The sequence below is a fragment of the Meles meles genome, chromosome 5 (assembly GCF_922984935.1).
Source record: "Meles meles chromosome 5, mMelMel3.1 paternal haplotype, whole genome shotgun sequence".
In the NCBI taxonomy this organism is placed as follows: domain Eukaryota; kingdom Metazoa; phylum Chordata; class Mammalia; order Carnivora; family Mustelidae; genus Meles; species Meles meles.
The window spans coordinates 114,046,349-114,072,671 of NC_060070.1; the positions used below are offsets into that span (position 1 = coordinate 114,046,349).

The 26,323-nt window shown below is 34.5% G+C and overlaps 1 protein-coding gene across 1 annotated transcript in view; it reads left to right on the forward strand.

The window, feature by feature from the left end:
* The window catches only part of COL19A1 (collagen type XIX alpha 1 chain), a 314,993-nt gene that overhangs the window by 149,819 nt on the left and 138,851 nt on the right, over positions 1-26,323 (forward strand). The gene's annotated exons all lie outside the window — the stretch shown is intronic.

Below are 26,323 nucleotides of genomic sequence, written 5' to 3' on the forward strand. Positions count from 1 at the left end.
AAATAAGGATGAAGTGAAATACATACCACCTTACCATGTACTATTTAATTGATTTTATGATGTAGATTAATACATTTTAATGAAGTGATTGATAAGTTTTCAAGGAAGATAAACTTGAAGGCTATACTGACTCCACTATATTCAGAATAAAGGAGGCATTTTTTATGAGTCAATAAACTGAGAGTTCATTCATAGTGGTTCTCAAATCTAATTGCACAGTAAATTCACTAAAGAGCTTTAAAACTTACCAATCTGTGGCTCCACCCCAAGAAATTAAAATTCAGTAGATCTGGTGTGGACCAGTATGTTTTAAATCTCCTGGGGGTGGGTAGTTCTAAATATGCAGCTGTAATTGAAAGCTGTTGTGTATGGGCACTGGAATGGAACAAGCTTTCTTCCTATTCAAAAAATTCTTTTAGACTTTTGAAGTCTGACTTTCATCTGAAATCCAACCTAATGCATCATAATAAAGAAATGTCTCTTTCCATTAGGGAGGCACACTAGTAAAACTAAATTAAGATTGAAGTCTGCTTGGTTAAGTGGAGGATTTAGGACTAGGAAGACACCTTTAATTACAGCCTTAACCCGGCCATTCAAGGACTGCAGTGAGCTCAGGTATCTTATAGCTTCTCAGAATTTATTGTGCCCAAGAACATTCAGGGGTCTTGTTTGTATACCTATTTTATTTCATTAAGTCTGAGTAGGTGTGAGATTCTATACTTCTAACTGGGGGGTGCAGGTGCTGCTGGTCCTCAGACCACACTTTGAGTCACAGGCTTAGCACTCGGCCGCCAGCTGCACTGCACACTTGCTGCCTCATTCCATAGATTAGTGGTTCTCTTCCCATACTGTCCATTAGATGTACACAGATCATCTGATGTAGGTGTCCTTATCTTAAGATTTTTCCTTCTTTTCCTGACCTTCTTTACCTGTAAATGTATGTATTTCACCTAACTTGGGAAATTTTTGTCCATGATAAATTTTTTTATACAATGCTGGATTACTTTTCATGTACTTAAAAATTTTACAACTGTGAACACAAGTGAATTAGCTTTACAAATTATTTATTCTATTTGCCTTACCTTCAATATATATCTGAATCTAACTTACTCTCACATTTCAGTACCCAATTAATGGACTTCCTACTTCTTCCTTTGATCTCTTTGAGTTTTACAGAAACACGGAAGCCAGGAAGTTTCCCTCATCATGCTTCTGTTCCAAATCTCCAGTGTTTCTCAATCTGATTCATAGTAAAAGCCCCAATCTATACAATGGCCTAGCCTACAAGGTCTCCCAGGATTCAACTCTTGCTGCATTTCTGACTTCATCTCTCATTCTTCTCTTTTTGGTAAATTTATTCCACAACAATGGCCTTCTTGCTCTTCTTCAAGCATGCCTGGCACACCCCCACTCGAGGTTTGCATTTGCTGTTTCTCCTTCCTGCTCTAGCAGGTAGCATAGCGACTTCCTTTAAGTTTTAACAATGACCACATTGAACTACCCTACACACATACACACACAGAAACACAGAATTTCTAACACCCATTAGTGCTCCATTTTTTTCATTTTCTCTATAGCATTTATCACTTTCTAACATAACATTTAAAATGCTTATTATATTTATTTTATGTATTTATTATATTTGTTGTCAATATTACTCTACATTTGACTGTTAATCCCATGAGAGGCAAAGGTTCTCTGCGACTTTCGTTCATTGTTGAATTCCAAGCACACAGAACAGAATTTAGCACATAGTGTGTCCTGAAGAAAAAAAAAAGTGATGTTTAATGAATATTGTCTTTGTAGGTATTTTAATCTTTGCTTTTTAACCTCATTGATTCCATTTATTATCTCTCTTTCTCTTAGTTTGTATAAAATAAGAATCAGCTCTTATATAATGATTTTGGTGAAATAATTTGGGCTCATGTTTTCTTTGTCACAAAATTTTTGTGGCGCTTATTCCATTTTTATTGCTTTACGATCATTTGTTTATTGAAGTTCTCTTAAGTCAATTTTTTATAACATTAAAAAAAGAGCAGAGTGCTAGCCAAATAGAATAAATCTGTGATTCCTATGACTTGATTCTGACACAAAAGTATAAATTGAAACAAAAGTCTTTGATCTATAGTTTTAGGTTTCACCTTATCTTGGCTGATTTATTACTCATCTCTCAGCACTTTGTTTAACTAAAATGTCAAATTTGGCATCTAACCCATAAAAATATTAAATCAGTTGCTATAACTTGGGACTTTTGCTTTCAATAGAACAAAGAGAAACCAAATAAAATCAGATTGTACTATGATTCCAGCTAAAATTCTCTAAGCAACTGCTTATTAACAACAAAAGAATTATTCCCTTATAATAAATTTTGCATGTACGTGTATTTTTTAAATTTTTAAAATTTAGAATTTTTAAAATTCTAATTTTAAATTTTAGAATTTAAAATTTAAATTTTTAAAATTCTAGTTTTAAAAATGTCATCAAATCACCTTTTTCTGAAGCTTATTTTGTTTCCACCATACCTAGAATGAGTGTCACAAGGACACTTAAGTGAATTACTGGAAATTGTTATCATAGTGGAATAAGAGTTTTCTACCATATTCCTCCTAAAGAACATCAATTTAGACAATCACCCATGGATAAGATAACTTTGTGGAAATCCAGGAAGAAGTCTAGTGGAGTCTAGTGGAGAAGTTCCAGCATACCACTGAAGCAAAGAAATCTGAAAAGAGTAAAAGAACAGTTCAATCTACATGCATCAGCCCTCCCCAAGGCTGCACAGCTCAATGCCAAGAGACAACTTTTCAGCCCATGATTTCTCCTGCTGGGGAAAGTGAGAGCTTGTGAATGAGAACTCACCTGTCCCAGTGATGCAGGATGCTGCCAAAGAAACTCACTTCCTTCTTGCCTCATCCAAAATACTGAGATGTGCTGTCTGATAACGTGGGTAATACTGGGGGAAAAAGAGCAGGTAGAGCTCTCAGAGGGCACCAAAGGAATGTGAATCCTACTGAGTGTATGTACCCTAGACTCCATTAGGAAACTTACTCACAAGCCCCTGGGCATTCCTCGCCTTTGATTCTCCCCCTAATGGCCCACAGGCACCTCCAAGGCTCCATGCACCTCACCTCCACACATACCAACCTCATGGCCAGCTTCATGTGTATGCTCCCAATAGCAGCAGGAATGAGCCTTTGCAGAGGACTAGTGAGTGATCCAAGGGTCCTGGAATTGAGCCCCACTTTGGGCTTCTCTGTCTCCCCCGTGCTTGTGCTCTCTTTCTTGCTCTCTCTGGCAAATAAATATTTGTGCTCTCTTTCTTGCTCTCTCTGACAAATAAATAAAATCTTAAAATTTAAAAAAATCAAATATGAAGACAACAACAAAAGACTTCAAGGAACACTAAAAATCAAGGAAACATGACATTACCAAAGAACACAATAATTTTGCAATAATAGATCCCAAAGAAATAGAGATATGCAATTTTCCTAATTAAGAATTCAAAGTAGTTTTAAGAAAGTTCAATGAGCTTACAAGAAAGACAGTTCAATGAAATCGGGAAAATAATACATGAACAAAATGAGAGAGAAATCATAAAAAAGAACCAGATAAATCCTGGAGATGAAGACTCCAGTAAATGAAATGAAAAGAAAATGCAGTTGAGAGCATACAACAGACAAGCAGAAGAAAGAATCTGTCAAGTACAAGGCAAGTCCAGTCAGAACAGAACAGAAAAAAGAATGAAAACGAGAAAAGAAAGCTTACATGAAATATGGGATATCATTAATAGAAATGATCTATGCATTATTGGAGTACCAAGAAGAGAAGAGAGGAGAAATGGGTAGAAAGCTTATTTAAAGAAATAATGGCTGAAAAATTCCCAAAACTGGAGAGAAAGTTGGACACTTGATTTCATGAAGCTCATAGCTTCTCAATAGCCAGAACATGGAAAGAGCCCTAAGTGTCCTTCAACAGATGAGTAGATAAAGAACATGTAATGTGTGCAGTATATGTGTATAATTATTCAGCCATAAAAAGAAGGAAATCCTGCCTTATCTCACTTATATGTAGAATCTAACGAAATGGATTTCATAAGAACAGAGAGTGGACTTGGTGGTTTCTAGGGATAGGGGATGGGGGAAATGGAGAGATATTGGTCAAACTTCCAATTATAAGATGGCTAAGTTCTGGGATCTAATGCACAGCATGATGACAATAGTTAACAATACTTGAAAGTTGCTAAGAAATTAGATCTTAAATTATCAGCACACATACACAAAACGTACTTATGTGAATTGACAGTGTTAACTAATCTTATTGTGGTAAGTGTTTGGTTATATACACATGTATGAAATCATCAGGTTCTATATCTTAAACTTAGACAATGTTATATGTCAATTATCTTCCAATAAAACGGGGGTGTGTGATTTACTGATAAATTTGACATATCTCTTCTGTTTGATATTTATCATTTACAAAGCAGATGTTTATTTGCATGAACTAAAACCAACACTGAATTAAAAAAAAATCATAATAACATTCAAATTTCTTTGATCAAAATGCAATTTATCTAAGATCATAATGCAAATTTATGTAAAAGTAGTTTCTGCTAAATTATTCTGAAATCATAAGATTTTAATATAAAAAATCCTCTATTACAGGTTAATATTTTGTGGTTTGTTTGTTATTTTAAGTGTGACATTTTACACCAGTTTTTACCTTTTTTTTTTAAAGTTTTTATTTACATTCCAGTTAGTTAACAAACAAAGCAGTACTAGTTTCTGGAGTAAAATTCAGTGATTCATCATTTACGTACAAGACCCAGTGCTCATGACAAGTGCCCTCCTTAGTACCCATCACCTGTTTAACCCATCCCCCATCCACCTCCCCTCTAGTAACTATCAGTTTGTTCTCCATAGTTAAGAGTCTGTTTTCTGGCTTGCCTCTCTCTTTTTTTCCCCCATGTTCATTTCTTAAATTCCACATATGAGTGAAATCATATGGTATTTATCTTTCTCGGACTGACTTATTTCACTTAGTATATATGCTTTAGTTCCATCCTTGTGCTTGCACATGGCAAGATTTCATTCTTTTTGATGGCTGAGTAATATCCCATTATATTTTTATATACCACATCTTCTTTATGCGTCTTCTTATTCATCAATTGATGGACATTTGGGCTCTTTCCATAATTTGACTACTGTTGACAATGCTGCTATAAACATCAGGGTGCATGTAACACTTTGAATAAGTGTTTTTGTTTTCTTTGGGTAAATACCTAGCTGGGTAAATGCCAGTGCTGGATTGTAGTTCTATCTTTAACTTTTTTTTTCCATCTTTAACTTTTTGAAGACCCTCCATACGGTTCTCCAGAACGACAACAACAATTTGCATTCCCACCAACAGTGCAAGAGGGCCCTTTCTTCTCATCCTGCCAGCACAACTTTACATTTAAATACTAGATATAAATCTTTACATTTAATGTGCAAGTAAAATTAATGCAAATTATTTGCTTCTTTGTCATTTGAAGTCAATAACTTTAAATATAACTTCTTTATATATAATTTTGTGTCTTTACATATAACTTCTTATAATTGTTGTATATCTTCTATGTTCTTACTATTAACACTATTAACAGATATTCCTCATATAAAAAACATACTGCTGGGGCGCCTGGGTGGCTCAGTGGGTTAAAACCTCTGCCTTCGGCTCAGGTCATGATCCCAGGGTCCTGGGATCTGAGCCCCGCATGGGGCTCTCCACTTGGCAGGGAGCCTACTTCCTCCTCTCTCTCTGCCTGCCTCTCTGCCTACTTGAGATCTCTGTCTGTCAAATAAATAAATAAAATCTTTAAAAAAAAAACATACTGCTGTTTTTACAGTCAAATTTTGCCAAAATCCCTAACTGAAGCTTCAGAAGTGAGGCAGGGACTGTGATTGAAGTAAGGCAGTTGGCTAACACCTCTGCCTTATTCCCTCTTTTCTCTTTTGGCCTCTGCATGTCATATTAGAAGAGACAGGTGAAGGAAGGTACAACAGTGCTATTTCATGGAATATATCCATTAATTTTAGTTCCCAGGAAAATGACTATGTTACTCTGGCTCTGTCCCTTTGGGGAGTTATTAAATACTCATCCAGATGGCACCAAATGTTTACATAGAAGCCAAAGGTTAAGTCCATCAACAGAAGAAGTGTTTTAGACATGCTTATTAAAAAACCAGTCCCTTGGGACCTGGATAAATCTAGCATAAGTGAAAATTAGGCACAGAGAAGGACACAGATCTGACCCTATGAAAACTACCTTAAATACCATATACAACTGAGAGAAAATCTCAGCTGGTCATTTGTAAATCACATGACACACAAATTAACAGGTGGCCTCCACAAACAAGAGATCATATAGTATTCACATAAAAGAAACCTTGAGATAGGGTTTTTCTTTCCTTCAAAATTAATGTGTTGAAAATACAATAATGATCAGTTCAGTAAATGCTGTTTCTGTCCCCTTTGACCTGAATGCTTATGTGTGGGATACTGTGCTAGGTGCTGGGAACACAGAAACAACCCTTGTGTTGTTGCCTTCCTTAGAACCTATTTGATTTATGAAAAAGCAAACAGTTGTTTAAGATTGGTCATTTTCACACTGATCATTTGCAGTTAGCATATAGTCTACTAGTATTTGTACAACTGTAGTTATGTTAGTATTACATGAAAACAGTTATTTAAGAGGAAACCATTTTTTATTCAAATCCTTATGCTGTAATTTAAACACATTAGTTTAAACACATTTAAATCACAGACAACTACAAAATAGTGTTTTCTTACTAAAATTCCTAAGAAACTATAACTACCTCTTGTTAGGTGAATGAAATAGAAAAGTTCTTGTAAAATACCACAGAACATAATTTCTCTTAGTTTTGACTTGAATAAATATATCTTCTACAGCATATGTATACCATACAGATTGATATTTACACATAAATATATGTGCTGTAGCATAGTAATTAATAGGCAATTCCTTTAAGATTATTTAAAACCCCTTACATAGCAAAATCTGAATTATTTATATGGTCTTTCTATGAATGCCTGAATTTGAATTAACTTTGTCTTAAAAAGTTGTATAATTCATAGTTAATTCACTGTTAACTTTCTGAAACTGATGATCCAGCTCAATATGGAGATTTTTAGGATACTAGTGGGCCAGAAGAAAGAAGGGATTTGATTTCAAACATTCTTAAAAGTCAATTATTTTTTTAATATATGGACAAAAGACCTACATAAATGATTTAGTTGATTAAAATAGAAGGTATTTCTATCTACAAAACTATTTTTATTGACTCTGTGCAGAAATATAGGGGAGTGGATACTTAAGGCCCTAGAAAGATTTATGTTCAGCCTCAGAGAAGATTTATGTTTTGGAAAAACATACCATCAGCTCATTTGACAGAAGGTGATTTATATATCTTTCATTAGATAAATGATTTGAGAATAGCTCCTTCTGCCCTTCTGTTTATAGTTTGCTTCTGTTTCAAAAGACATTTCAAATTGTTTTCATCACAATTCTACGTTATGTATTTTAAAGCTCAACAATAAAACTTTTTTTCCTAAAAGTGCCATACACTAGCAGTTAGGGAATTTTATGAAGGAGCTGTTTTTTCATGATGAGATATTCAGTGATCTAGAAAAAAAACATTAAAATGTATCTTAAATGTATCTTAAATTAGAAAATTAAAATGTATCTTAAATTAAAATTAAAATGTATCTTAAATGTATCTTAAATTAGAAAATTATAAATAGAAAAGCCGTTTGAAAAATTATAGGAAGACAAGTGTGTATTTATGTCAGATATACATAGAAATCAGTTAAATTCAATTTTACTCTAAGTATATGAAGAAATTTGGGGTAGGAACCTTGTATTGATCTATAAAATGGTATTTTAGAATTAGAATTATGTTTATTCCACTTAATTATTCCACTGGTTTTAACAAACCCCAAATTCATGCATTATAGCTTAGGAGTTACCCCGTCCCTTCATCCAGGGTTTGAACCTAAGCTTGTTACTTGACATCTTCCCTGTACCATACTTTCAGCATCTATAAAATGGAATAATAATATTTCTTACTACATAGCGTTGAAGTAATGTTTAAACGAATTAGTATTTGTAAAACTTTCTGAAAAATGATTGGCTCCTAATAAGTACTATTTAACTTTTAGCTAGTGTTCTCATTGTTATTATGCTAACCTTCAAAGGCAAAACATCAATAGGAATGAATATCAATAGAAATGAGACCTTTATGAAGTAATTGCTGAGACATGTTCAAAGACAACTTTTGTATAATTACAGTGTCTTTATGGGTAGAATTTTTTCATCTTAAGGAAATTATTAACTATAAACTGAATCAAAGTATTTTCTTTTTTTACTTCTAGTGTAGTCTTAATGAGGATAGCAACCCTTTCTATCATACGCATTCCCTGGGACTCCAAGTACTTGGTGCAGTGTAGGTACTCAATACAAATTTCTTCATAGGCAGAAGACAGATGTTTTTCACTGACAAACATATTATCAAAATAAAATATCACCAAGTCCTGCAGGTGGAACATCTATAGGGAAATATTGAATCCCTGACTCGAACATTATACTGAAAGGCAGTTGCCCTTCTTCCAACTAAAAGTAATTAATTTAGGGCAGGTAGTTACCTTATCCTATATCGATTATTTTCAACAATGGTAATCCTGATGTCACTTACTGTCCCTCATTGATTTTTTGTCAGTTTGAGAGACATGTCATTTGTGGGCAACTGGAATTGTCTCTTTATTTGAAGAATGCAACCTTCTGTTTAATATACTGCAGACATGACAATACAAGCTTCCTCTGTTTTAATTCATTATTAAAGTTTCTTTTGATAAATAAACCCTAGATATAAGGCCAAGAAACTCAAGTCTATCCTGAAGTATGCAACTATTTTTATTTATTTATTTTATTTTGGTCGTATTGCTGACTAATATTTAGTGGTCAAAACAAGGTTTTAAAGGTCATTCAAATTGTGAAATTCTATTATTTCACCTTTCAATTTCCTTAGGAATTCTAATTAATTTAGCTATATATGATGTAATATCTATCCCTCTAATAACATCTTAATAAATCCTCTCTTTTGTCACATTATTTTGAAAGAATAGGGATTAAATGTAAAAAAAAAAATAGTTAAGTTAGATATATCCACAGTATAGAGAAAGGGTTGGACTTAGTAGTGTCCAGAACTGTGAAAGGCATGAAATTTTACCCCACTTGCAAGGTAACAATCAGCCTGCCACGGTTTAATGGATCCTAGAAGAAGACAAGAGATCCTGAGTCAGAGATGTGGCTATTCTCTCTCACGACAGCAGGCAGCATGAGCTTCCTGTTTGCATTGGTTGTCCTTGCCACCAAGCTCTGGAGTAACCCAGATAGGTGCTGCACGTGCAATGGATTGGTGTCACAACCGAGGAACTCCAAGTTTGGGGAGCCCAAATCTTTTTCAATGAACTTTTTTAACAGCCCTTTGTCCTAGGAGACATTATCTTTAAAATTCTGAACAGTAAGCAAATCTTCCCTTTGGTTTTTGATATAAGCATTCTTAAAAAGATAATAACAGAAGTAGAAAAGAGCAATTAGTACCTCCCTCACAAGAAAAGCATGAAAGAGCCATGGAAAAACCCATTGTCTCCCACCAATATCCACCCGTCTTTTCAACACTGTCTTGGCTCCTGGCAGATTTTTCTCCGAGTATACCACTGCATCAGCTACTCTTATTAACCTTACCAGAGCAGGCTGAGACCAAAACTTCAACTTGTCCCACCTAACATTTAACGAGGACTACTGTTAAAAGGATTCTGAACAGATAGATGAGGCCAACCTACAGTACTGATTTCAACCATGTTCAATCCATGTTCCCCTGGATCCCAGACCCAACCAGCTGAACAAATCCCTTAAATTATCCAGATCTCCCTTAGAAAACCAGATGATTTGTTCCTTAAGTTTCTGAACTGCTCTTTCCCCTTGATGTGAAGTATTACTCCGATACAATATACTGACAAGAACAGACACGTTTTTATATTTATTTATTTTTATTTTTTATTTATATCTTATTTTTTATAAACATATAATGTATTTTTATCCCCAGGGATACAGGTCTGTGAATCGCCAGGTTTACCCACTTCACAGCACTCACCATAGCACATACCCTCCCCAATGTCCATAACCCCACTTCCCCTCTCCCAACCCCCCTCCCCCCAGCAACCCTCAGTTTGTTTTGTGAGATTAAGAGTCACTTATGGTTTGTCTCCCTCCCAATCCCATCTTGTTTCATTTATTCTTCTCCTATCCCCCTAACCCCCCATGTTGCATCTCCATGTCCTCATATCAGGGAGATCATATGATAGTTATCTTTCTCCGATTGACTTATTTCACTAAGCATGATACCCTCTAGTTCCATCCACATAGTCACAAATGGCAAGATTTCATTTCTTTTGATGGCTGCATAGTATTCCATTGTATATATATATACCACATCTTCTTTATCCATTCATCTGTTGATGGACATCTAGGTTCTTTCCATAGTTTGGCTATTGTAGACATTGCTGCAATAAACATTCGGGTGCACGTGCCCCTTCGGATCACTACGTTTGTATCTTTAGGGTAAATACCCAGTAGTGTAATTGCTTGGTCATAGGGTAGTTCTATTTTCAACATTTTGAGGAACCTCCATGCTGTTTTCCAGAGTGGTTGCACCAGCTTTCATTCCCACCAACAGTGGAGGAGGGTTCCCCTTTCTCCGCATCCTCGACAGCATCTGTCATTTCCTGACTTGTTAATTTTAGTCATTCTGACTGGTGTGAGGTGATATCTCATTGTGGTTTTGATTTGTATTTCCCTGATGCCGAGTGATGTGGAGCACTTTTTCATGTGTCTGTTGGCCATCTGGATGTCTTCTTTGCAGAAATGAGAACAGACACATTTTTTAATAAAACTTATAGAAACCCATTCTGTATCCTATGTTAGCCTGGTGTACAACTAAAATGGTACTAATTCGGTCAGGTAGCCATTATCTTTTTGATCTAGGACCACATCAAGCCAACAAGAACATCTAGACAGCTGGGGCAGAATTAACTTTGAATTCTCTAGGTTCTCTTGTGGCTTGGCTGGTGGGTGAAAAGATGGTTTGGAACATAGAGCAGTTAGTGCCTCCCTCATAAAACAAACAGAAATGCCAAAGATTCATGGAGAATTATCTCCAACAATGTGCTTTGTATCCCTTTTTAAACAAATCCTAACAGATTGTTGCTCTTATTTACCACATCATTTGCTAACAATACTGCTGCCTCATTCAGCCTCTGACCAATTCTAATCCTCAGGAGCTTTCCGGAACTTTGCTATTCTTACTTAACTTCAGTCTATGCTGTTGACTTTTCATTCCATTTCTGATGGAACACCATTCTGTCTTACAAACACTTCTTAGTTTCCCAATATAATATATTCTAAAAAGTTTAATATCTTCATGTATCAAAAAATGTCAAGGGGGATCCTATTGGATCCAATAATCTGCTAAGATTTACCTAAAACCCCATTGGCGGATTAACATGATACATATTTAAATACATCTTATGCTCCAAATATTTCTTTGGAAGTGGAAGTAGAACATATTAGAAGTAGAATTGAGTTTTGGGGTCAGATATATTTGAGTTTAAAGCTCAGGTTCCCCCAATTATGTTCAGTGTTATCCTTAGGAAGTTTATGTTCTCATCTATGAGAAGAAAAAACTCTATTTTGACAGTTGTTAAATTAAATCACTTACGTAAAGTGACTAGTGGGATTCCTGGTGCAATAGCAGGTACTCAATAAATGTCAATTCTCTATTCTTTTCCTAATTTATTGTTGTGAGTGTGTGGAGGTCATCAAAGTATTTGTTGAAATGATGATGAAATGTTGCCCTCGGGCTTCTACCCTTTGGTTCTGTGCAAATATGAGAATCTTTTTTATATGCTGTTTGTATTGTCCTTTTACTCACTATTTATGTGCTTGTAATAGCTTTATATTAGTACATTGACTCTCAAATTATATTGATTTGTTCCCATGATACACTCTTTTTTTTATAAGCTTAGAAATAACTTTCTAATTACTCCATTTCATTGAAATATTAAGAAAACATTAATTGTCATTTACATTCATGCCAACTTTCTAGTGTTTGATTGGTAGTTTGAAAATCAAGGCATTTGTGCCTGGCTTTGATAACATCACAATATGGTCATTTGAAAAACACATCATATTACCAACCTACAGATTGAAAAGTTACATGGGAATAATATCCTGGGGAGGAGGGTCTATGTGATACATCATGACAAATCTTATTAATGTTACTTGCACGCACTGAATTTGAAGTTACACTGACTCAACCTTAACTTAGTATATGATTTTAGAGGGTAAATGTTTGACCCATTTCTAAAAGATTGTGTTTAAGAAAATAATTGCATAGATTGGCTTGTCCATTGGCCTGCAGTATAATTTCTACAAAAACTGAGTTAGTTCTTAGATATATTAAACTAAGTCTCAGAATTTTAGTATTTTCAAGAATGCCTTTTTTGTCAATATAAAAACATTATCACACTTAGCATCCACAAAAAGCCCATAAATAGACAATGCAGTTACTTTACCCATTGGTTAGTGTACAAATTACCAAAATACACCATATAGTTAATTCTGAATTTATAGGGAGTTCTCACTGATTTTGATAATTAGGAATTAACAATTCAATATTTAAGCAGCCATCCTGGCATTTTCCACATGTTCTACAGAATTAACAAGGCTTGTTTAACCTTGTAAAGCCATCTCCTTAGTTCTGCCACCAACAAATACAAGTTGAATCTAAAGACAAAATGATGACTAAAAAAGAGTACTTCACATAGGAGCACCTGGGTGGTGTGGTTGGGTAGGTGTCCAACTCTTGGTTTTGGCTCAGGTTGTGATCTCAGGGCCTGGGATCGAGCCCCACATTGGGCTCTGTGTCCAGCATGGCATCTGCTTGGGATTTTCTCTTTCTTTCCTCTGCCAGTACCTTCCCCCCCATGCTCTCTTTCTCTGTGTCTCATGGTCCTTCTTTCTCTCTAAAACGTATTGCATGGAGCACTGGGTATGGTGCAAAAACAATGAATACTGTTATGCTGAAAAGAAATATATATATATATGCATTAAAATAAATCTTAAAATATTTTACATGATAATAATTATCATTATATTAACCAAATTAGTGCCAGATTATTGCAATTTGGGAACACTTATGATAAGAGTAATGATCTGTTGTATACTTAGGGATAAATTGCTGGGTATAAAAATTAGAGCAGTTTCTTGCTATTTCAAATGCTAAATTTGAAACTGCATCCAATTAGAGAATTTTAAGAATAAGTTTATTTGTCTTAATTTATTTAGTATTTTAAATAAAAATTTAGTACTCTTCAAAATAGTACGTTTACATAATTAAAAATAAAACTGAAAGGGTCATAAAAGAAATGTCATATTTCAGTAAATAGATTGGGAACAATTACTTAACATTTGGAGAAACACAAAATTGGATGCATTTATCATTCTTATACCAATAAAAATATTAGATGGATCAAAATTTTAAAGGTGAAAACTAAACCAGAATGGTCTTATGGAAAATATGGAATTTTTTAAAAGATTTTATTTATTTATTTGGGTGAGAGAGAGTGCACACGCTTGATTGAGGAGAGGGGCAGAGGAAAAAGCAGACTCCCCACTGTGCAGGAGCCAAGACATGGGGCTCCCTCCTAGGACCCTGATCAGGATCATGACCCAGGCCAAAGTCAGATGCTTAACCAACTCAGCCACCCAGGTACTCTGGAAAAAAGAGAAAATTTAAAAATAATTACTAAAGAACAACTTTTTAAAAGTAAAAAGTCAAGAAAATAAATATGAAAAAAATTAGTAAATATGGCCACATGAACAAATAATTATGCATTGCAATTCAAAATATAAATATAGATATAGATAAACTTCATTTTTAAAAATTGGGTAAGGATGTGAACAGAGTTTATACAAAATAAAGAACAAGATGTCTCTTAAACATAAAAAGTTCATCTAAATGTACTTATAATAAGAGAAATACAAATTAAAATGTCTCTGACATACTAATTTTCACTTGCAATACTGGCAGCAGTCCCAGTTCTTTTGGATATACACCTAAAAGTGGGACACTTCTATATGTTAATATGTTATATTAATATGTTAGTTAATATATGTTAGTTATATTTTATATGTTAGTTATATTTTTCATTTTTCTAGTAACCTCCACACTGGATTTTATAGCCATGCACCATTTTACATTTCACCAACTGTATGTAAGTGTTCCAATTTTTCCACATTCTTAACAACACTTACCTTTTTCTTTTAAAGGAGCCATCCTAACAGGTGTGAAGTGATCTTTCATTGTAGTTTTAACTTGCATTTTTCTGCTGATTACTGATGTTGAACATCTTTTCACTTGCCTATGATAGAATAGCTAAGATACAGAAACAACCTAAATGACAGATAGATGAATAAAAATGTGGCGTATACACACAGTGAAATATTACTTAGCCTTTAAAAAGGATAGAGGTACCTGTGTGTCTCAGTCTGTTAAGCATCAGCTTTTGGTTTTGGCTCAGGTCATGATCTCCAGGTGGGGAAATGGGGCCCTGCATCGGGCTCCCCACTCAGTGGGGAGTCTTCTTCCCCTCTCCCTTTCTTTCTGCACCTCCCCCCAGTTGCTCTCTCTCTCTGAAATAAAATAATAAATCTTAAAAAAAAAAAAAAAAGGATATCCTGCCCTATGCAACAACATGAAAGAACCTGAAAGGTATTAGCTAAGTGAAATCAGCCAGTCACAGAAGGACTAATACTGTCCTTCTAATACTAGATACTTCCATATATGAAGTATCTAGCATAGTCAAACTCAATGAAGCAGAGTAGAATGAAGGGTAATCGGCACGAACTAGGAGGAGGAAAAATTACAGAGCTGTTATTCAATCAGTGTAAAGTTTCAGACATACAAGATCAATATATTCTAGAGATCCACTATACAATATTGTGCCTGTAGTTAATAATACTTGTTGTGCACTTAAAAATTTGTTAAGAAGGTAGGGCTCATTTTAAATATTCTTACCACAGTAAAAAAAAAAAAAGATTGGCAAAGATCAAAAAGTTTGATAGTATAGTGTGTAGGCAAAAATGTAGAGAAACACACTCATACATACTGAGAAACATATATGTGGATATAGTCTCTTTGGAGGACAATTTGATATGGTTTATCAAAATTTCAAATGTTAGTTACAGATGGTCTCACTCATTTATGAAATTAATGCATGGGCAAGGCTATTTATTTCAGCATTGTGTGAGATAGTATAATCATAGAAAAAATCTAGATGCCCAGGCACAAGTGAGTGGGTTAAAGCCTCTGCCTTCGGCTTGGGTCATGATCCCAGGGTCCTGGGATCGAGCCCCACATCGGGCTCTCTGCTCCGCAGAGAGCCTGCTTCCTCCTCTTTCTCTGCCTGCCTCTCTGCCTAGTTGTGATTTCTCTCTGTCAAATTAATAAAATATTAAAAAAAAACGTTTAAAAAAATATAAAATTTTCAGAATTTTATGACTATGTAAATATTTGTATTTGTAGAGCCATATGGTATGCTTTTTTCTATTGAATAGTTTTGTTTTTGTTTGTTTTGTTCTGTTCTGTGGTGTTTCTAATTATCTCTTTGCCCTGTAACTATCCTCCATATTTTTCAAATTTTCTCACTAAGTCTTTATTTTGGGGGAGTCCTGTTCATTCTTGGCTACTAGATTTCCAGATAAGCTACAAAATTCTCTTTCTTTTTTAATTTAATTTTATTTTTTTTCAGTGTTCCAAGATTCATTGTTAATGCACCACACCCTGTACTCCATACAATATGTACCTTCCTTAATACCCACCACCAGGCTCACCTAACCTACCAACCCCCTTCCCTCCAAAACCCTTAGTTTGTTTTCTGTGACTCCTTTTATTTTTTTTCCTTGGTTAATTCCAAATCCTCTTCTTTTCTTTGTCATCTCCTTTCTTGGTTTCACTCTTTCATTTATGTGAATACGTTTCAAGCAAATTATTAGAAGAATGTAAAAAGAAGATATGGTCTATATATATTATGTCTCCATCAGAAAAGATGAATATCCAACTTTTATATCAACATGGACAGGACTAGAAGAGATTATGCTGAGTGAAATAAGTCAAGCAGAGAGAGTCAATTATCGTATGGTTTTGCTTACTTGTGGAGCATAAGGAATAACATAGAGGACATGGGGAGTTGAAGAGGAGAAGGGAGTTGTGGGAAATTGGAGGGGGAGACAAACTATGAGAGACTGTGGACTCTGAGAAACAAACCGAGGGTTTTGGAGGGGAGAGGGTGGGGGATTGGTTGACCCTGGTGGTGGGAATTATGGAGGCCACGTATTGCATGGAGCACTGGGTGTGGTGCATGAACAATGAATTCTGGAACACTGAAAAGAAATTTTTTAAAAAATTTTTAAAAATTAAAAATAAAAGGGAGGTAAATTTTCTAAGATTTTACATGTCTGAAAGTGTTTTTATTCTACTTGTATACTTGATTACTAGTTTGTCTTGGTACTGACTTTTGGGTTAGAAATTATTTCCATCAGAATTATAAAGGTTTTGCTCATTGTCTGATAAGAAATAGAATGCCTTATGACTTCTTTTTCTTCCTGGTTTCCTAAGAAGAGGGAAAGCAAAAATACTGGTGTTGAATTCACCATTCTTCTCCTGAAACTGTTTATTCAAGGAAACAGTAAGGAAGGAAATGTTTTCAATTCCCTTTCTGGTTGGATAGAAACAGCCTTTATCTGATCCTTCCTCTGTGTAGTTCATGTTCAACTTTGTGATCTATGAGAATATCTCTTCATATGTGGTGATGAGATGCTTGATATTTAGAAATACTCTTCTATTCCTGAGCCTAGCTTCCAGACTGCTGTCTTATGTGAACACTTATATGTCAAAAGTTGAACACTGATTCTTTCATTGTCTTTACACTTATGCTATTATGATATTAATCCTCCTGAGGGAAACAGATGCTCCTGGCAGAAAGGAGGAAGGCCAGTGGAAAGAAGTTAAAAAGAGAAAAGTCTTCGGAGCACCTCAGTGGACCTTTGATTTTGGCTGAGATCATGATCTCAGGGTTGTGAGATCAAGCCCCAAGTTGGGCTCCATACTTAGTGTGTGGTGTCTCTTTGAGATTCTCTCCATCTCCCTCTGCCCCTCCCTGCTGCTTGTGTGTGCATACTCTCTCCCAATAAATAAGTAAATAAATAAAATCTTAAAAGAGAAAAGTCTTAAAAAAGAGAGAGAAAAGTCTTCAATAGATGTTTTTAATATATTTTTAAAATTTATTTATTATAGTACGGACCATTCCCCTATTAAAAGTTTGTTTTGGGGGGCACCTGGGTGGCTCAGTGGGTTAAAGCCTCTGCCTTCAGCTCAGGTCATGATCCCAGGGTCCTGGGATCTAGCCCCACATCGGGCTCTCTGCTCCACAGGGAGCCTGCTTCTTCCTCTCTCTCTGCCTGCCTCTCTGCCTAGTTGTGATTTCTGTCTGTCAAATAAATAAAATATTTTTTTTAAAAAGTTTGTTTTTTACCAACTTACTCAATGAACTTCCACTTGCTTTTTGTGATATTGTTTTAACCATCTTCACAGTTATCTGCATTAATTCCTAGGTCTTTCATGTGGGGTATGAATATCTCTGTACTGATTTATGTTTCAACCCCAAAATTACTAGATTATTTCCTTCAGTCTTGTCATTTATGTAACATGGACCAAATGCAAAAGTTATTCATTGTATTACATTTGGAATTACATTTGTATCATACTGTCCATTCTCAGAAGTTACCAGAAGACATTTTAAAACAACCCATGTGAAAAAATAAAATAAAATAAAAAAATAAAACAACTCATGTGTAGATTGTTCCCCTTTTTGCAATGGAGCCATGTCTCCATGTGGTTAGTGAGCTATGGCAAAGCCAGTCCAAAAGTAGACCATTGTTTTGATCAGACTCATCATTAAAACCGAATCAGTCATATTCACCCTCACATAAATCATTAAGACAGGATACAAATGGATTTGATAGACCACTGGTCTACCAATTTTTTACTTGTCAACATGGCCTTGAGTTAACTGAAATCAAACTATTTCATTATTGGGTTACGGCCAAAACAAAGAAAATTTACATAAAGTTTTTCATAGTCAAGAAAACTAAAAATATAAAATTAACAAAACATGAAAATATTACCAAATATGAAACTACATTATTTTATTTATTTATTTTTTTAAAGATTTTATTTATTTATTTGACAGGCAGAGATCACAAGTAGGCAGAGAGGCAGGCAGATAGAGAGGTGGAAGCAGGCTCCCTGCTGAGCAGAGAGCCCGATGTGGGGCTCGATCCCAGGACGCTGGGATCATGACCTGAGCTGAAGGCAGAGGCTTTAGCCCACTGAGCCACCCAGGCGCCCCCATTATTTTAAATGATATAAGCATTTTAAATAACTTGATTGGTTGTATTTCTTATTAATTAATGGTTTGTATAGATACATTAATCTCTTCAATTCATGTTGTTTTTATCAAAGAGTAAGTACGTAATCCTCATCAATATGAGATAAATTTAAGGCAACTTAACATTTCTTTCTCTAATGAAGGGCAACTCTTCCAAATAGAAGTAGAGCATCTATTTTGCAATTTTACCACATAAGAATTAAAAATAACGGATTAGTTTGGTATGAAGTGGGATTTGTGGATGAAGAATATAAATTTTTTTTGAAGATTTTATTTATTTGACAGAGAACACAAGTAGGCAGAGAGGCAGGCAGAGAGAGAGAAAGGGAAGCAGGCTCCCTGCTGAGCAGAGAGCCTGATGTGGGGCTCGATCCCAGAACCCTGGCATCGTGACCTGAGCCAAAGGCAGAGGCTTTAACCCACTGAGCCACCCAGGTGCCCTGAATATAAATTTTTTAATTGGAATTTTGGTAGCTATGACAATTAATTTTCTCACTATAGTAGATTTACCAAGAGAAGTGTAAAGGAATCAGAATCTATCAGTCTTTCAGCCATTCAATGCTTACTACATGCAATTCACTGTGCTAGATAATATTCAAAATGAAATGGAACTGAGGCTATATACAAGTTACAAAGTAGACTATCTCCTAATAGGGGCAAAAATTCTTGGTGGAAGAAAGTTTGTGGGAAGTGCAGATGTCCTTCAGTATTCCAGATTCACAGACTGTATGTTGTATTATTTAATTTAATTTTTAGTGTTAATGGCTGAATCAATAGTGACTAAAAACCTGCTATTTCAGGATAAATGTATAAAAAGAGATGTGATTTCTGAGTTCAGAAAACAGAAAAAGATTATTGCTAAGTTTATCTTTGTAACCACATGGAATAATCATAATTCATTATGTCTTATGTCCAAATAGCTGGCAGGACTTTCAAATGAAACTGTTAAAGTTTGAAAGCACTACAGATGACCTCAATTTTTTAAATTGTTGAAGATAGGATAAAATTGTCCATCCAACTATGGAACCTGTTTACTATAACTGATAATGATTGAAACATTCCTGTCTACACAAATGTTTCATAAATTTTCTTTCTAGTGATGGCTCTCATCTTCTCTTGTCAGTGTTACTGGAAAGGTTTGTCAGGGATTTTTTTTTCTTTTTAAGTGTATGAAAGAGATTCTACTGTGTTTTTATTCCAAAGACATCTATTTCCTAGTGTGTTCTGACAACTGCTTATGATGAAATCTTAGGCTTTTATATATAACATAGAACTGTTTTTCTGAATACTTTGACACCCTAAGGGAAATTCTTGTGTCATGATAATTCTATGAAATGACATAAAACCGTTCACTCCTTTAACTTATTAACATAAACATTCTTGAATTTCACTTCTCAGAAGGACTTCCCATGACTGGACAGTATGCCTGTTACATTTTTACTAATTCACTTTTTTGTTGTTGTTCTGATGTCTCCAACGTATCACATTTGTTCTCATTGTTCTTATATTAAAGGCATGAAATTTTCTATAAAAACAGATAAACTCTGTTTTCCATTCTAATTTTGTGCACTCTATTTGAAAGACAGAAAATGCCTAGTGGTATTTTAAGAATTTATGTAGATTCTGCTTATACTTACATTTCAAGTCTATGAAGTATATTCTAAAGCAATAATCATAACAATTAAAATACACCTATATAATATTTTTATTGAAGTAAGTTTTAGGTATCATATATTCTGCAACATCCCTAGCAAGGGAGTGCAAATAACACTTCAAAATGAAACTTCTCTCTTTTTTTTTTTTTTTTTACTTCAGCTTCTTTCTTTGATTAAGAAGTTACGAATATATCTTGCTTCTTTTCACAAATGAAAATGTGTTTAAATGCAATTAATCTACCCTATTAACTTTACTAAACATCTGCTGTGTTTGTTAAACACTTCAAAATTCTGTTCTGAACCAGTTAATTCTAAGTAATTTCTCAGTTAAATATTTACATGGGATTCTATAATGATAAGCTCTAGCCTGTCTTACGTAATCAGCAGATTGTCCAGAGAGAGCTATCTGTAATGTGACACACTGTAATAGCTGTCCATTGGAACTTAAAGTGGTTTAGTTGCCTTGGACTATTTTTTACATTGTTTTATCCTAGCCAAAAGAGGTAATAGCCTTATGAGTTCCTTTCCCTGTCAACGTTTTTAACATCCAGAATCCCACTTAAAAAAAGGAGAAAAGAAACCTGACTTTAAAAAATGAAGAAAAAAGAGAGAAAAGAATGAATGCTTTATAGACAAATGCAGATGTTTACATCATGAATCTCGGAAATACATTCTTAATACTTCTCTTTGAGAAAAGCAATAAATCTTCATGTTTGTGAAATTTTGGGAAAAATCCAGTTTACAGTTATTTTCATTGCCAACTAAATACATGAAAAAAGTAGAGAAAATAAATTGGCATTATTCTTCCACAAATGAAATCAGAGAAGAAAATAACACAGATTATATGTAAGATACAATTCTCTAACTTGAAAAATGGTATACATCTATAAAACATCAAATGGTAGTCAAAAATTTAAATAAGTTTCATAATACAGATGATATCATAAGTGGTCAGTAATTCTTCAATGAACTGTAAGTCAGTTTTACTCTTAGATATCAAGTAATTGAATGATTACTTTAGATGAGAAATACAGACAAGACAGAAAGTTCTCCAATGTGATATTTAAGTTCAAGTTTTGAAAATAAGTATGATTAGATGTTGACCAGAAATCTGTTTCCTACCACCACCAGCCAGTATTTTTCCATCCCAGTGTTTCTTTCCTTATGATCCAATTTACTAAGTATCTACTGAGGTTCTTCTGTAAGAGGATAGAAAAAAAATGATGATCTGTCCTCTAGAACTCCAATTCAACTAAGAGGATAAGTAATGTACACACATAATGATATGAAAGCCAGAGTAAGGAGAAATTGTTCAAAGGGTCTGAGACAAACGCTGACCTCTACCCAAGTTTAGGTAGGCTGGAGCCTAGGTCTATGTATAATTTTCAATAGTAAGTGATCAGCAAATTCACTATTTGACTTTACTCGGTGGAGGGAGTAGTAAGCTGAATAATTGTAAATAATGAATCATTCCCAAATTTTGATTTCTTATTTTGGGAAAAAATATGATTTTTCTGTAGTTGGTTGGCCTGTGTTTTACTAATGACAATGTTCATATTATTTTTCTCTGTAAATATCAACTAAAATTCAATAAAGATAGCTCAAAAATATTCTGAACGTTAATACAATGTGGCTAGGATTAAAAATTGGTCATGGATAATTGAAATACTGAATAATCCATTTGAGATTAAAAATAATTCCTGTACCCCTGGGGATAAAAATACATTATATGTTTATAAAAAAAAAAAATTGGAAGGGGAGGCGAACCATAAGAGACTATGGACTCTGAAAAACAACCTGAGGGTTTTGAAGGGTCAGGGGTGGGAGGTCGGGGAACAGGTGGTGGGTAATGGGGAGGGCACGTTTTGCATGGAGCACTGGGTGTTGTGCAAAAAGAATGAATACTGTTACGCTGAAAAAATAAATAAAATGAAAAAAAAATACATTGGAGATGAAAAAAAAGATAATTCCCTAACATTTCATTAAAAATCTCCCTGGGTTCTAGATTTAGCAAATACAAGGTGGGTGTGGGACATGAGATACAGAATCATGAATATTTAGGAGTTATATTAGTGGGTTTATGTGTGTGAGTGTACCATTTGAACTTTGCATGCAGAAGGGTCTCATAAATATTTTTGAATCCATTGAATCCATTCCAAATCAAGTTTAATATTTTTGCATTTTTGTCAGCTTTTGTATATAATTTGTCCAACTAAGTGAGTGCAATTTTGATTATATGTGGCACAGAATTAATTGTACTCCCTTCATGAATATTTGGTGTGTGTATGTTTTAGTAGCTCATGTTTAAAAACACTGAAAGAGCTGTCAACGTTTGGAAGGATATCAAAAATGTTATATATAAGTTCGACTATTCATGAAATGATAATAGTTTCCTAGGGGTAAAAAGAAGGAGTTTAATCTAGAGCCAAGATTGTGTCAGTCTTTTGAAAAATGACACAGCTCCCTATAATTATATTATAATTAATACTTGGTATATTTGGATTTTAAAAAAGTTGTTTTTCTTATGCACATTATAAATGTACCACCCTAAAGTTGACCTAATTAGCCAACTTTCCTTGGTTATATATTGTTTGGTAAGTGTTTTTTGTAAAAAATCAAACAGAACTAACCACTTTTTTCATTCCTTGTTTTTTATTCCTGCCTAAATCAATAAAACATACGGTTTATGTGCCCCTGTAACATTAAATTGTTCCAAGAACAGGGCCCCTGGGTGGCTTAGTTAGTCTAGCATCTGCTTTCAGCTCAGGTCATGATTCCAGGGTCCTGGGACTGAGTCCCGCATTGGGCTTCCTGCTCATTGGGGCATCTGTTTCTCTCTCTGCTCCTCCCGCCACTAGTGAGTGCTCTCTCTCTGACAAATAAATAAATAAAGTATTTAAAAATAAATAAATAAAAAATAAATTGTTCCAAGAATAGATTTTTAAAAATGAAAGTAGTAAATACCTATATTTTACAGGGAGGAATGAGAAAGACTAGATAAAACACTGAGGATTTGTGATTCATGCAGAATTGTTTGTATTAATGCTTTTTGAAAATGAGTTACAGTGATTTTTATTAAATACTGACAACATTAATCAAATGAAAGCTATCTGAATGAAAAATTACATGTTTATAACTTTTTTCTATTTAAAATAAAATTAGATGGTGAAATTATGCACATGACATTTATTAAAACAGTTTCTTCTATAAAAAATGAATATATACATAATAAATAATTATAGGTCACCACAAACACATCTGATATTTTAGTTTAAAGGTAACCACACTTTTAAAGAAAAAGGTCAGAATGTACAAATGTATCCTAAATTTTTAAAAATTAGATAAGAAAAGAATGCTTCTTCTGAATGGAGGTAAATTTAGATTTGTTTGAATATTTATTACTATTTTTCTCATTTATTCCAAACCATTTAAGCATTTAATATATGATAGGTTAATCACAAATATTTGCAAAACTCTTTGAAAATTATTGGCTTTACCCAAAAACTTACTAAAGTGAATTGATTTTCCAGTATGAATTTTTTCACTCAGATTCTTAGGCCCATAATGTGAATAAGATTAATATAATAATAATATAATAATACAATAATAAGACAGATTCTACCTGTTGTCCTTTAAACTTGGTGAATCATTACCTGTACAATGATTTAAATGAGGTCAAGTACAAGGCACTTTAAGACTGATAAACTTTGGGGCACCTGGGTGGCTCAGTGGGTTAAAGCCTCTGCCTTCAGCTCAGGTCATGATCCCAGGGTCCTGCTTACCTTCCTCTCTCTCTCTGCCTGCCGCTCTGCCTAATTGTGATCTCTGTCTATCAAATAAATAAATAAAATCTTTAAAAAAAAAAAAGACTGGAAAGTCAGGGAAGGTCAGGCTGGATTTTCTTTTTTTTTTTATTTTTAAATTTAATTTTATTTAAAATTTATTCAGTTTTATTTAATAAATATAATTTATTTAAATTCAAGTTAGTTAACATATAGTGTATTATTAGTTCAGGGGTAAAATTTAGTGATTCATCAGTTGCATATACTACCCAGTGCTCAGTATGTAACATGCCCTCCTTAATGCCCATCACCCAGTAACCTATTCCCCTCCCACCCACCTCTGGCAACCCTCACATTGTTCTTTACAGTTAAGAATTTCTTAATGGTTTGCCTCCCTCTCTGTTTTTATCTTATTTTACCTTCCCTTCCCTTCCCATATGTTTATTTTTTTCTTTAAATTCCACATATGAGTGAAATCATATGGTATTTGTCTTTCTCGGACTAATTTCACTTGGCATAATATACTCTAGTTCTATCTACATTGTTGCAAATGGCAAGATTTCATTCTTTTTGATGACTGAGTAATATTCTAGTGTGTGTGTGTGTGTGTGTGTGTGTGTGTGTGTGTGTGTGTGTTTATATATATACCACATCTTTACCCATTCATCAGTCAATGGACAACTGGGCTCTTTCCATATTTTGGCCATTGTGGACATTGCTGCTATAAACATTGGGGGTACAGGTGTGTTTGTATTTTCTTTATAAATACCTACTAGTGCAATTGCTGGGTTATAGACTAGCTCTGTTTTTAATTTTTAGGGGACCCTCCATACTGTTTTCCATAGCATCTACACCAGTTTGCATTCCCATCAATAGTGTAAGATGGTTCCTCTCTCTCTGCATCCTTGCCAATGTCTGTTGTTTCCTGAGTTGTTCATTTTAGCCATTCTGACTGGCATGAGGTGGTATCTCATTGTGCTTTGGATTTGTGTTTCCCTGATGATAAGTTACTTTTAACATTTTCTCGCACATCTGCCATTTGTATTTCTTCTTTAGAGAAATGTCCATTCCTGTCATATGCCCATTTCTTGACTGGATTTTTGGTTTTTGGGTGCTGAGTTTGATAAGTTCTTTATAGATTTTGGGTAGCAGCATTTTGTCTGATAGGTCATTTGCAAATATCTTCTTCCATTCTGTAGCTTACTTTTTGGTTTTGTTGATTGTTTCCTTTGCTGTGCAGAAGCTTTTTATCTTGATGAAGTCCTGATAGTTCATTTTTGCTTTTGTTTCCTTTGCCTCTGAAGATGTGTCCGGTAACAAGTTGCTGTGGCCAAGATCAAAGAGGTTGCTGCCTGTGTTCTCCTGTAGGATTTTGATGTATTCTTATCTCACATTGAGGTCTTCCATCCATTTTGAATTTATTTTTGTGTCTGGTATAAGGGGTCCAGTTTCATTCTTCTGCATGTGACTGTCCAATTTTCCCAACACTGTTTGTTGAAGAGACTCTCTTTTTTCCAGTGGATAGTCTTTCCTGCTTTGTCAAAGATTAGTTGGCCATAGAGTTGAGGGTCCATTTCTGGGTTCTCTGTTCTGTTCCATTGACCAGTGTCTGTTGTTGTTGTTGTTTTGTTTTGGTTTTGGCTAGTACCATACTGTCTTGATTATTACAACTTTGTAATACAGCTTGAAGTCCAGAATTGTGATCAGGCTGGGTTTTCTTAAGATCAGTTTGGCATGATGTGGAGAATGGAGGGGTTGGTGTCTGGTTCAAGTAGGAAACAGATGAGCTAGCAAAAAGGAATGATTGGAACCTTAGGAATGAGAAGAAATAGATGGTTCCAAATATACTTTGGAGATGGGCCAACCAAATTAGGTAACTGGGTGTGAAAGAGAGATTTGAGAAAGGAAAATATGGAGGATGAGCTCTAGATTTCTGGCATGAGCACTAACAGGATGTTGTGTGAATTGACTGAGTTGGAGAATGCTGGAAGAGAATTCAGTTTGGGAGGAGAGGGTCCTAAGTTCAGTGTTTAATGCGCTAAGTTTCAGATGCCCTAGAGGAGTGAGTATCTCAAGCAGGTGGTTGGGTACCTACATTGGAAATCTTAGAATCACTGGCCTAGAATATTCAAAGTCCACAGTATATTAGGTCATGGCAAGAGAATGAGGACTGAGAAAAAAATGAGCCTAAACACCCAAATTTAAAATGTTTAATAAGGAAGGAGAAAGCATCAGGAGAACTAAGAAGAAACTTTCAGAGAGACAA